At 50.4% G+C, this 12084-nt stretch overlaps 1 protein-coding gene across 2 annotated transcripts in view; it reads left to right on the forward strand.

Moving 5' to 3' along the window:
- Positions 1 to 2645: 2645 nt before the first annotated feature.
- GRIN2B (glutamate ionotropic receptor NMDA type subunit 2B) overlaps positions 2646 to 12084 on the forward strand; it is a 200043-nt gene continuing 190604 nt past the window's right edge. The window contains exons 1-2 of one of the 2 annotated variants that reach the window (XM_021267270.4): positions 2646 to 2799; positions 3636 to 4078. The gene's annotated coding sequence lies outside the window, so the exon portion shown is untranslated. Of the gene's footprint in view, positions 2800 to 3635; positions 4079 to 11940; positions 12011 to 12084 lie in introns of those variants that run through there. The other variant, XM_072035752.1, reaches the window with a different exon arrangement.

The raw sequence follows: 12084 nt of genomic DNA on the forward strand, positions 1-12084 counted from the left end.
GTTGGGTGCCCAGTTTAAAACTTGCAGGTGAGCCCAATTTCTTTGGGCAAGGGTAATTGACCACCTTTCAAATCAGATGCTCAGACCCCTAAGCCCTCTAGGGAACTTGGACCTTATGATTTTTATGTATATGCATAATATGTTTGTATAATGTTTCTATATACATCCATTAAGTGGAAAGGCAATTAGTCTTATCCTTAAAAGTGAGCAATAATGCAGGCTGCCATGTAGCATGCAACTGTGGAGTTGTGGTGTTGCAGAAAGAAAACTCACATTTGATTAATTCCTTCATCTTAAGGTCACAGAGAATGATAATCTTAAATATTGCTGACTTGCTGAAAATAATTGCAGCTGTTCTCTTTTGATTGATGGGCCCCTTTTCAGCAATAGTTCCTAGGATACTTCTTAACCCTCCATTTTGTGTTTCTATGTGGTGTGCTAGCTGAAAACCATTCTCTCGCGTTTCTGTCAAGCTCCTGCTCTTGTTTCAACCAGATGAATGCAGGAGGACCTGCACAGTTCCAGCTTATCCTTTCTTGCCATAGAGAAAGGAAAAACATCCTTCGGCCAAATCCTGTCTGCTATTCTTGTATCACTAATATCAGTGAAAGGAACAGGAAAGTCAAATGACTAATCTCTTCAGCTATTAGCAACTTCTGTATGCAAGTATCACTCCACATTTCTTTCCTCCAACTGTTCTGAGATAATTTCAGATTACTTCAGGCTTTGGCTAATATGTCTTCCATTTTTACTGAAATTAGAATGAAAATGATCATAGTCACTTTTTTTAAGCATGCCTAAAAACGTTAGGAAAATCTTTCTAACAGAACAGACCTCACCAGCACCCTCAGGAAGATCCTGGCTGTCAAAATTAAAATCTTTGTGTGTGCTTTTGGCAAGGAGATCAAGCACACGTTGGCATTGCTTGTGGTCACTGTGGCTACATGGAAAAACACCATTGTACACCCAGTGTACATGGACACAGCAAGCTCCATGTCGCATATCAGTATGTGCATGTGATGCCATGGCCACATTGCCATCCATAACCTTTTCTGCAGACCAGCAAACCCTGTTTGACCCACGAGGTACAAAGTGACAGGACCCTGGGGTTGAGATACGATGTGGTGATTTCAGGTGGCCTTTCTCCCTCAGGAACCTTGACCATCCATGCGAGTGTGGACCTTTGTCTTATCCATCTATTGCCATGCAGATACATACCTGCAACAAAGGGCCAGAATTGAGAGTGCTTGGTTGCTCATTGGAGCACAGCTCTTTAGCAGGTGGGATCCAGCCCTCCTTGCCCATCTTCTGAGGGGTACCTTCATTACTGCTCCTGGACACAGAGCTTGCCTAGATAAGTAGAGGTTACTGTGTTTTCCTAGAAGGTTGCTTTTGGTAAGGGGGATGCAAAGGCTGGACAATGCAGCCCAGATGGGCACTGAGGCAGAGCATATGGTGTTGAACGTGGGGTCTGCTTTACCGCAGGATGAGCATAGCTGGTGGGGCAGCATGGGGAGGGCTTTCCCCACTGCTCTTGTCTCTAGGGGTTTACCAAGATTTGTCTGAGCCCATCCAGACCTCCTTCCAAGACCCAACCCGGGGCAGGGTGAGCCTTTGTGACCCTAGGATGACTCTGTGTCCTGAAGGGTGCACTTGGCATGTCCTCTTGGAGGGGCTCTGCCTCGGTATCTCCCCTGGCTTGCCCCAGCTGGGACAAACTTCCCTCAGGGCTGTGTTGTGGTGCTGTGTGGGGCAAGTGGGCGTGCTCTGCCCTGTTGGGCACTCAGAGCTAATCCCAGGTGTGGAAAGGACAAGGACAGAGCCGTGGCCACAGAGCCCTCCTGCGGATGGCACTGCAGGGGCGAGGCCGCAGCACCCTGGGGAGCAGGGGCGCAGAGACCCGCGGGTGGGCAGGGCAGCACAGGCAGGGAGGCGTGCGCAAACGCACTTTGCTTTCTGTTCAGGCTGATTTCACGTTCCTTAGCTTCCAGGGGGCTCTGAGAATAGCAATTAAAGCACCGGGCTTAATTGCGGAGCATCCAATTTGGATATTAGCGTTATCTCCACTCTCACTCCTTTCTTTCCGTTCACATCCAATCCCGCTGCCTGCCTGCTGGCTGGGCGCCTGTTCCTTTCTTCCTATTATTACTATTTTACGGTTATTGTTAATATTTTATTATTTTTTTTCCCAAGCATCCCTTTAATCGCTCGCTTCCAACCACGGGCGCCCCCAGCTCGACGCCGCTTCCCTTGGGGTCGGACCCGCGGAGCCCCGGGCGCTGCCCCCCGGCGGCTGCGGCTCGGCCCCGGCCCGGAGCCCGGGCACCGGCAGCCCCATCGCCCCCGCCAGGAGCTTGAGACCCCCGTCGGGGAGGGGTTCATCTCCCGTTCCCTCTCCCTCCTCCTCCTCCTCTTCCACCGTTTTCCCTCTGCTCGCTCGCAGAGTCCCTCCTCCCCCTCCCCTCCCGCCGTGATTTTTTCCCCCTCCCCACCGGTATCTGCGCGGATATTTTATTATTATTAATCATTAAGCCGCTTTATTAGTTCGCCTTCCTGTGCTTTCTCCACCTCCGGGTGCTTTTATATTGCAGAGGATTTTTTTTTTTTTTAAATTCCATATATTTTTAGGGTGATGCTCTGAACACTTCCCCCTCCCCGCCCCGTATCTCCTACCCAGGCAGTAGCAGAGAAGAGAGTGAAGAAGTTGAGCATGTCTGAGGTGGAGCAGCCTTGCAGGGAGAGAGAGAGGGGGGCAGTAGCTGCTCAGAGCAGCCCGGGTGCTTGAAGCAGGATTTGCGGGTATGTATGTATGTGGGTCTGGGTTTTGTGACAGCTCCAAGTGTGAATTGTTCTCCGGGCGAGATGGGAGGGGAAAGGGGGAGGGAAAAAAAAAAAAAAAGAATACCTGCGAGTTCATTAAATAAATGCCTGCATAGCTAGAAGCCCTGTCACCGGTGGGGTGTCGGGGGATGACCCCCAGCCACCAACCCACCCCCCAAAAAAAAACCCAACCCAAACCGCAGGAAGCCAATGGATGCGTTGCGGGGGGCGATGCGTGTGCGGGGCCGCGTAGTGCAAAGCGGCCACGTTGCAGGTGAAGCCCCCCCCCCTTCTCTTTCCCCCTCTCCCCTTTACCCCCCCTCTCGTGTCCGTGCGTGTGCGCGCCCGGCTGCGCGGAGCGCGCCCCACGCTGCCCATTGAAGCCGGAGCGCGGCGGGCAGCGGTGCCGGCAGCACTGCAGAGGGGTGGGCACGGCCCTCGCCAGCCCTTCGGGGGCTGGGCCCGGGGGTGGGCGAAATGCTGGGCGTGCGTGGGGAGGGGGCGGTGGGCAAGGCGGCGGGGGGGGAGCTCGTTTGCTCGCCGCGATTCACATCGCGCCCGCTACCCCGTCTCGTATGCATGCCTAGCCCAGGAATGGTGTAGTCAGCCCGTATCTGAATTATTTATAGACCCGTGCCAGCTGTTTTTTTTTTTTTTTTTTTTTTTTTTTCCTTCCTTGATTCCGCTTGTGTGCACTGTTGGGAAATGCGTTTTGCTTCCCTTTCTTCTCAATGTATTAATGCCTTTGTTGGGGAGCGGTTTTTATCGCCTTCAGACCCCTCTAATACAAAATTGATGCTTATTTTTCCCTTCAGGAAGGGGACGCTTTGAGGATAATCATGCTTCACAGAAGAACAGCACCGACCTCCAGTTGCTTTAAACACAACCTCCTCCACTAGGGCTCCAGGAAAAAAAAAAAAAAAAGAAGAATTACAAGAATAATCATTAAAAAGGTGAAAGGAATGCTTACTCTGGAACCTGCATTTGATGATCCTCACCACTCGTGCTGAATACCCTCTGAAGTGATTCTCTCCTGCTTTTGAATTTGCACCGCTTCGAGACGCAAGATTGCCACAAAGAATTCTCTATTTTTTTTTACGGCCAAATAGGATTTTTTTTAAAACTCATTCCTCCACATTTGTCCCCCGACCCTTATTCTTCCTATGTGGATATGCAAGCAAGAAGAGGAGACTGGACATTCCCAACATGCTCTCTCCCTTGATCTGTCCGTCTAGAGGTTCTGCTTCTACAAACCAAGGTAGGGAAATTCCTGTTTCTGTGTTTCTGGTGGCAGCTTGTTTTCTGTACACAGGTTTGCCTGGGGACGACCACTCACGGTAGAACAAAAGGTTTAGGGTTGCTGCTCTTAGCATCAGATACAGCAAAAGAAAATGAAGAAACATTCACCAGACATGTTGATTCTTCTAGGCTCATCAAATAGGATGGGAAGAGAAGGCGAGAGGGATGCTTTGAGTTGCATATCGTGTAGGTGAATCGGTAGAAAGCCCCTTGTGATTTTTTTTTTGTGTGTGGGGGGGTGTGCAGGTGGGGTGGGGGAGACACGGGAGAAGGAACACGGATTTGGAAAAGGGTTAAAATGCCGATAATTCCTGTCCATCCATCCGCAAATTGTCTCTTTCTCTTCAGTGGTCCAGTGGCTCCTTGTCATGCTTTGATGAGAAAATAGAGCTCATTAGGAATACCAGTTCATAGAAACCTGCTTGTCGCGTGGAGGGTGGTGCATTATTTCAAACCCACGCTGGCCTCTTGATCACGAGCGGCCTAATGTGGGGGCCAGGGACCCGGGGTGCCGGGGCCGCCCCTGGCACCGCGGCAGGAGCCAGCCCAGTGCCGAGGCAAGCGCGCCTGCTTGCGTGGAGGTGAAGGGCTATTTTAAGTCCAAGCACGTCAAGAGACTTAACCTCAGCCTACGAGGTGCCGTATTCAGGCAACTTCACGGGTTTTAATTTATCCCTGGCCGCGGGGGCTGGCAGTGGGACATCGTGGCCCCTCTCTGCTGCACCACCCGCATCCCCATGCTGGCAGCCCCTTCCCCAGCCCGCTCGGGAGGGATGCAAAATGGCTATCGTGCTGTCGGTACGTGAGAGACACCGGTGCATCCCGACCGTAGTGTGCCATGTGAGTCTTTCTGTAAGATGGTGGCAAGACAAAGGGAGCGGAGCACCGTGGGGTGCGGGAGCGTGTGGCTGCCGTGCCTCACCACGAGCACTGGGTGCAAGGTGTTGAACGCGTCGGGGCTGTTTTAAGTGTCCCCACTGCACGCCCTCATGCCGGGAGAGCAGTGGGGGGGACGGGGGCGAGCTGTCCTCCCCCCCTTCTCTTATCCCCACCGTCAGCTCCAGTGTGGGCTCCCTGCAACCCACCTCCCCCTACACCAGACTGGAGGCCTTCAGTGGGCGAGAGAGGCCCCCAGCAGCAGCAGCAGCAGCAGGAGGAGGTGGGAGAGGGGCCGCATCCCGCAGCCCCCTGCAGCCCTGCCAGGCGAGCTGGGGGCTGGGGCAGCAGCGGGGCCCCCGAAGCACCCAGAGCATCCGAGCATCCTGCGGTGGGGGCACACCACTGCCCGCCCCCTTGCTCGCCTTGGTCCTGCCAGTGGCTCATTTTCCCTTTCCTGAGGGATTTCACTGGGCTATTGTTAAAAACCAGGAGCCGTTCCCTGTCGAGGGGCTGAGAGCCACCTACCCTGCCATATTCTGACTGTGCTTCTATAAATATCTAAGGCTTCCCAGGGTTTATCCGCGCCTGGATCCTCCCTGCCAGAGAGCTCCCTCCCTCCCTTTCCCTCCGCAAGTGGGAGTAGAAAGTTTACCTGTGCGGAGCGAGGAGGGCGTGCGGGAGCCTTTTTCCCATTTTTGGGAGGAATTTCTCAGGCCCCACAGCTCGTGGCTGCTGCCGGATCCCCTGGGGACCCCGGCACCGTCCAGGGTGAGGGGTGCTGCCCTCTCCCTCGTGTCTCATTTCCCCATGAGAGCCTCCAAAAGCACAACCCTTGGTGTGTGTGTGGGGGGTGTGGGGTGGGGTGGCTGGGAGGAGTGCATCCCCACCCCTCAAATGACCAGGGCGAAAGGACAGGAGGGGAGGTGCTGGGGGAGCCTGTCTCAGCCCCCGCCCCAGGTTTCGCAGGGAGGTTGGAGGGCAGGGGAAGGATGCTGGGCCAGGCTGCGTGGTGCCCAGCGCTGCCTGATTTCAGCCCTGCCTGCAGGCACTGAGCTGGGTGGGCCCTGCATCCCCCTGTGGCACTTCCCAGAGGTGACCTGGGCCAGGTTTGGGCAGAGGTAGGGAGGGTGGCTGGGGAGGGGTCTTACAGCTCTGATGCTCACGAGGGCAGGCAGCATGGGCTGCATCCTCTCACCCCCTTTTACCTCCCAGTCTTTTGTGCTGCCACCTTTGCCTGGGATTTTTCCTCAATTTCCCTGCAAGCTCCAGCGTGGGCAAAAGGAGGAGCCCTCCAATACTGCCCTCCACCGTCAAGCACAGCCACCCCCAGGTGGGTGCAAGCAGTGCAGGGCTGGCAGCTGGTCCCCCCTCCTTGGGCAGGCAGGGTGGTCTGGGTACGCAGCACCCCTGGCTCAGGGGACCCCCGTGCTGCCCCATTGCCCAAGCCCAAGGGAAGCAGAGCAGGGGCTCAGCACCCCAGGGTGTCCAGTGACCCAGCGTGCCCCAGCTGCGGCTCTGGGGAGCACAGCAGCCATGCGTGGGTTCAAGGCGCTCCGTAAGAGGGGAGCTCTGGGTATGGGTGACTTCCAAGCACTCTCCTACGCCGCCCCCAAAGAAGCAGCAGCTCGCGCTGCCTCCGCATCTCCCGCTTCTCTCTGGTTCCACGCCACACCAGCTCATCTCCCAGTGCTGGGTGGGGGTCTCAGAGGGTTAGGATAGGGTGAAATGGGACAACAACTTGCGAGGTGAGACCCGCTTCAGCTTTCCCTTGGCTCTGCCTTGGTAGGCAGAGGTAGGTGTCAGCAGGGAAAGGTCTCAGCAGGAAAGAAGCATGATCACAGCCAGTGCTCCTCTTCCTGGGGACCCTGGACCGTTGACACACACTTGCCGCACCCGCCCAGCGCTGCCTGCTCCAGTCCTGGTGCTCCTTGTGGTCCCTTTGTCAGTGAGCAGACCCCAGCTACCCTGGCCTGGTCAGGGTTCTCAGGATACCTGCATCGATGGCTGGGTTTTTATATCTGTGCACATAAGAAGGAGATGGGAATGCATGAAGGAGATGGAAATGCAGACCAAGGGTGAAAATTCTAACCCCTCATCCTCATCTAATCATCGAGGCTTTGATTTGTTTCATCTTCATTTTGGATTATCAATGGCCCCTCATAAAACCCTCTATCAACCTAAAAACCGGCATCCCACCTCCAAACCCTTGCCTATAGAGGGAGGAGATGGCGACATTCGCTTCTATTTTTCGCCTTCTGCTGGAGCTCAGCTGGGGTTGTTTCTTGTGCTTGGTTTGGAAGAGGGCAGGTGGACACCGGCTCCAGCACCGGAGCCATTCTGCGCTAGTGCATGGAGACGTGCTTGGGTTCGGTTCCCTCACCGGACTCTTGTTGCCTGGGCTGGCACTGGGATTTGGTGCTTTAGCGTTCGGTGTCTCTGCAGTAGCATGTGGGAGGTCTGGGTTTGATTCCCAGCGCTGTTTTCTCATTCCCCCAAGCTGGCAGAGGATGGGAGAGCTGTACAGACAGCACTGCTTGCCTCTGCAATGGGCTCCATTCCCCGCTCCTGTCTTTTACTCCTTAAGACGCGCAAAAGCTGCCTGTGAGATGGTCCAGTCCGAGGGCTGGTCTCTAGAGCTTTAATTTGCTTGGCCTTTAGGGATACCACAGCTACACTCTGCCTGCACTCCGCTTCTCAGCATGGCTCAGTGGGCAGAGTGGGCAGCAGGGAAGGAGTTGTCTTGCATTCTTGCATCTGGAGAATATGTGAAGCTTTTTTTTTTTTTTTTTTTTTTTTTTTTTTTTCTTTCTTTGTTTAAGCTTCAATTTATCATGAAGAGATGGATCAGTTAATTGGTGAGATGCACTAGGTGGTCATTTTGAGAGAGATGGTTCCACATACCCTGACTGCCTAATCTACAGTGGGATGCTGGTAGTATCCACTCAGCCTGGTATCTGGGCTCCTGGCCTGCCTGACTCTTCTGTGGTTAGCCTTCTCCGAGATATGTTTGTACTTGACAGAAAAGCAGGGAGTGATTGGGAGAAAAATGGCTGATGTTATCTGCTATTGTCCTGATCCATCCTTTACCGACCCGTCCACAAGAATTTTTTCAACCACCATGAATGCAACTTATTCATGTAGTTGCTTTGCTACAGTCTAGCTACTGCCCTGGGTACCTCCGGCATAAAATAAAATGGCAGAGTGAAGATCACAGCACTGAAATATGTGGAAAGGGAACAAGAAGAAAATAAGAGATTAAAAGCCAAGCATGGCTCTCCTGCTAGCATTGCTTCCTCTCTTCCTCTGAGCCTTGTGTTCCTGCGTCAGCTAAGTGCATTGTAATGGGAACTAAAAAGACCATTTCTCCAGCCATGAAGAGGGCTACAGTGCCCCTCTGTCTTGTCTGCCTTGCTTCTCTGTTCATCCGAAGACAGGAGAGTAGATTTCTAGCAGGTTTGTACTGACACTTGTTCTGGCAAAATTAGTGGCATGGTGCTGTCTGGGAGTCAGGAGACTGACCCAAACAGGTTAATATCAAAATTACCCTTTTTGTGTTGGAAAGAAAAATAATCCAAACCAACCCATGCCTAATAGTTCAAGAGCTCATGGCTTAAGCCACAAACCGCCAGCTCCCAGCTAGAGTCATGCATGGGCTTGTGAACTGGTGGCTGTAAAAGTCAACCAAGTGCACAGTCGGTGCAAACCAGGCTGTGTTACCGCCATGGTCCTGAGGTCACCTACAGAGAAAAAAAATAATCCATGTGCTCAGAAACAAATATATGGCACTCGTCAGTGTGCAAACAGCACTGTGATCTTCGTCAATTCAAACCACGGCTAATTTGGACCTTCGAGGCAAGGCTGCGTCTTGTTTAGTGTTTGGTTTTCTTAGAAGCAGGAGAGAACACTGGCTGTGGGCAGGAGGAGAGGCTGACTGATGTTTCATTAATTCTTACACGTACACTGAATGCACTTAATGTGCGGGGAATAAAAATACTGCTTTCTCTGTACTGAGGGCCACTAAAATAGGGGAGAGGGAAAGGGTATACATTCTGAAACGCACAGCCAGCTGATGCTTCCTAACGCAGAAGGTACTTGCAGGCTGTGAGGTATGCTGGGTGGGTCTCTTTCCTTTCTGATGCAAAGACAATGTTTCAGAGCCAAAAATACACATAGATTGATTAAGCTTCTGGGAAAAAGAGAAATTACAAATGAGAGCGTTGTTACTGGCTTAAGGTGAAGACCTTAAGCTGAGCCTCTCTAAGCTGAGACCTCTGTAGCGTTTGCTTGCTGTACCTCCATCCCCACTCACAAGAAAAATTCAAAACCACAAAGAATCACTGAAAGTGGCTCAGGTGAAGTGCTAGGTTGCCAGCTCTGAACACTGAAGATGCTTCCCCATTCCCCCAACACGTAGAATGTCATTGATGTTGGTATGCATGGCTGTTCTGAAATATTTATAGGGAAGAAACACTTTATGGGGAAAAATGGGAATTTGATTTTCATGGTCTGTTTGGTAGTGTGTCTCTGCTGATTGATTACCACCAAAACAGGCAAGGGGCCACCAATGTGTCTGGCTTGAATAATCCATGAGATAATGTTCTGTTGTTCCTGCTCGTCCCTGGCGTGTTGGGCACACAGGAGCACATACACAGCTGACTCTCCATGTGCCAAACTTCTAAGTTACTTCTGAAAGTAGCAGTCAGCCTGTACTAGTTTGTCTGCTTGTACCTATCTTGTTGTGAGACGGGAACAATTCTCTCATACCACACTCCTAGCTTGGATTTGAACTACCCATCAAGAAATGAATCACTCTAGGTACTACCATCCTTCATGGAACCTGTTCTCCAGTCCATGTGTGAGCTTTGTATGCAGTCTTCATTTGTACAAAATGGTGAAGCCGCATGTCTAGAATCTAGTTAGGGAGGTGGTTAAGCTTTACTTGGATAAGTGCACTCTGTTTGGGGACTGCAATTCCACGAGAGGGAAGGACTGGGGAGAGCGTGGGGGAATGAACAAAGACAATGATCACAGATCAGAAAAAACAAGACCTGTAAAGAAAGGCTGGAAGAGCCAGGCAAGTTCAGTTTGGAGAAAAGAAAACAGTGGGTGTATGCCTAACTGTCTGCAAATATATAAAAGACCATTACAGAAAGAGGACAAGGGCCAATTATTCTCATTAGTCACCGAGGATAGATCAGGAAATAAAGGAGTTTAAGATGAAGGAAAGAGAATACAGATTAAACATCAAATTAAATGATTACTGAAAGAATGGTTTAGGTGATAGTAGAAGATGCTGATAAACGTGACAGAATGGCTGTGACTGAAGCTATTTAAAGCTAGATGTAGGTGCTGAACTATCAGGTTTGTATCTAATAAAGTCTGTCTCCAGTGAACCATAGATCATGATATTTGCATGCCTAGCCAAATAACTTTGGATGAAAGTTAATGAGATAATTTGTTCTGTGTGCAGGAGTGAAGGACTGACTGTCCCATTTGTGGAAACCCTCCCCAAGTGAGTGGGTCTGACACTGGCCCTGTGCTTTAAATCTCATTTGGTACATGTAGGAGTGAATATGATGGTGTTGACTGGTGCCACAGTTTGATTTCCATTCACAAAGTGTATCAGAAGCTCCTCAAAGATGTCCAGTTTTCAAAACCTCTGGTATGTTGTGACAGCATGTCAAGACCTGGGGAACTGCTACAGCTTCCGTGTAGCAGTCTTTGCAAGGGGGGGGGGGGGGGTTTACAAACCTGTCATGCATGATGTTTAGAATTTGCAGGTACAATTCTTGAATCCTGGTATAAATTGACCTCTTCTAGATTGAGACCATGTTCCTTTTGTTAGGAAACTTCACCCCTTTGTAGCCATTGTTTTCAAGCTTTTACACCCTTACAACGTCTAAGGGTGTAAACCATGCTTATGTGCCCAAACGTGATACTGCAAGGGGAGGTGACATACATCATTGCATACTGAACAAAGTGAAAATAAATGCCTTGCCATTCTATGATGTCATTCTTCTGTCTTGCAAAATGAGCTCCAGTTTAAAGGTGCCTTATCTTCGCTCACCCTTGCTGCTTCCAGAAGATAATCTGAGGTTCTGGAGAGCTATAAGCATAGTGGTTTCTGAGAATCATTGCTTCGCTCAAACGATCCTTTGCAGTTGCATCTCTCTGTTGGAGGATTGCTCTGAGTTGGAGGGTCTTCCTGTGTAGAATTGGGGTTTGGATGGGAGGTCTTATTAATGGGTTCAGGGAAAGGTCTCCTCACTTTGAATCATTAGAGGTTCCCCTGCAGGTAGCTGAGAGAGCTGAAGGTGCCATTTTGAGACTGAATTCGGCTAGCACTTGAGGAATGTACAGTGTGACCATAAGCCTATGCCAATTCATATCCTCTTGTGCATCAGCAAAAAGGGGTACTATGATACAAGTCCCCATATGATAAAACAGTTTTTTAGCAAAGCATCAAGTATGTAACCCTTACCTCTGACGTTTTTTGTGAGAATCAGTTCTCTGTGCAGGTGTCCAGGACAAACTCAAACTCAACTGGAGGAAATGACATGCTAAGCTGTCTTTGTTATTATACTTGGATTAAACATTTTTATTTCACCTCTTCTCCTAATCTTTTTGCTAGGGTTTCCATACACTGTTGAAAAGCTAGTACACACAACTCTTTTTTGTGGACTTATTGTTTCTTGCATGTATGACCTCTGAAGAATTTGGAGGATTTTGCAAAAGGAAACAAATGCAAGATTTATAAGTTCAGTATTTCAAAGCAGACCAGAAGGTGAGATGGTTACTAGGAACCAACTGAGACAGATAAGGTTTTGTGTCATGAACCTGCTGATAATTTACTAGCACAAATGCCATGTCCTACATCACAGCTGATTGCCTAATGAAGAGAAAATTGTTTTCAGGTGATAGGCATAATAGCCTAATAATATCTGGAGACAGCTGTGGCTGTGTATTGCTTCCAGCTATTGGCTACGAGCAGGATACAGAGGGATGTGAATAGGTGAGAAGAAAATCTCAAAATCTACTGTTATAGCTTCATGTAATAAGGGACTGTGGTTCCTTCTGTTGTGTGGG

This window comes from Anas platyrhynchos, chromosome 1, assembly GCF_047663525.1.
Source record: "Anas platyrhynchos isolate ZD024472 breed Pekin duck chromosome 1, IASCAAS_PekinDuck_T2T, whole genome shotgun sequence".
Classification (NCBI taxonomy): domain Eukaryota; kingdom Metazoa; phylum Chordata; class Aves; order Anseriformes; family Anatidae; genus Anas; species Anas platyrhynchos.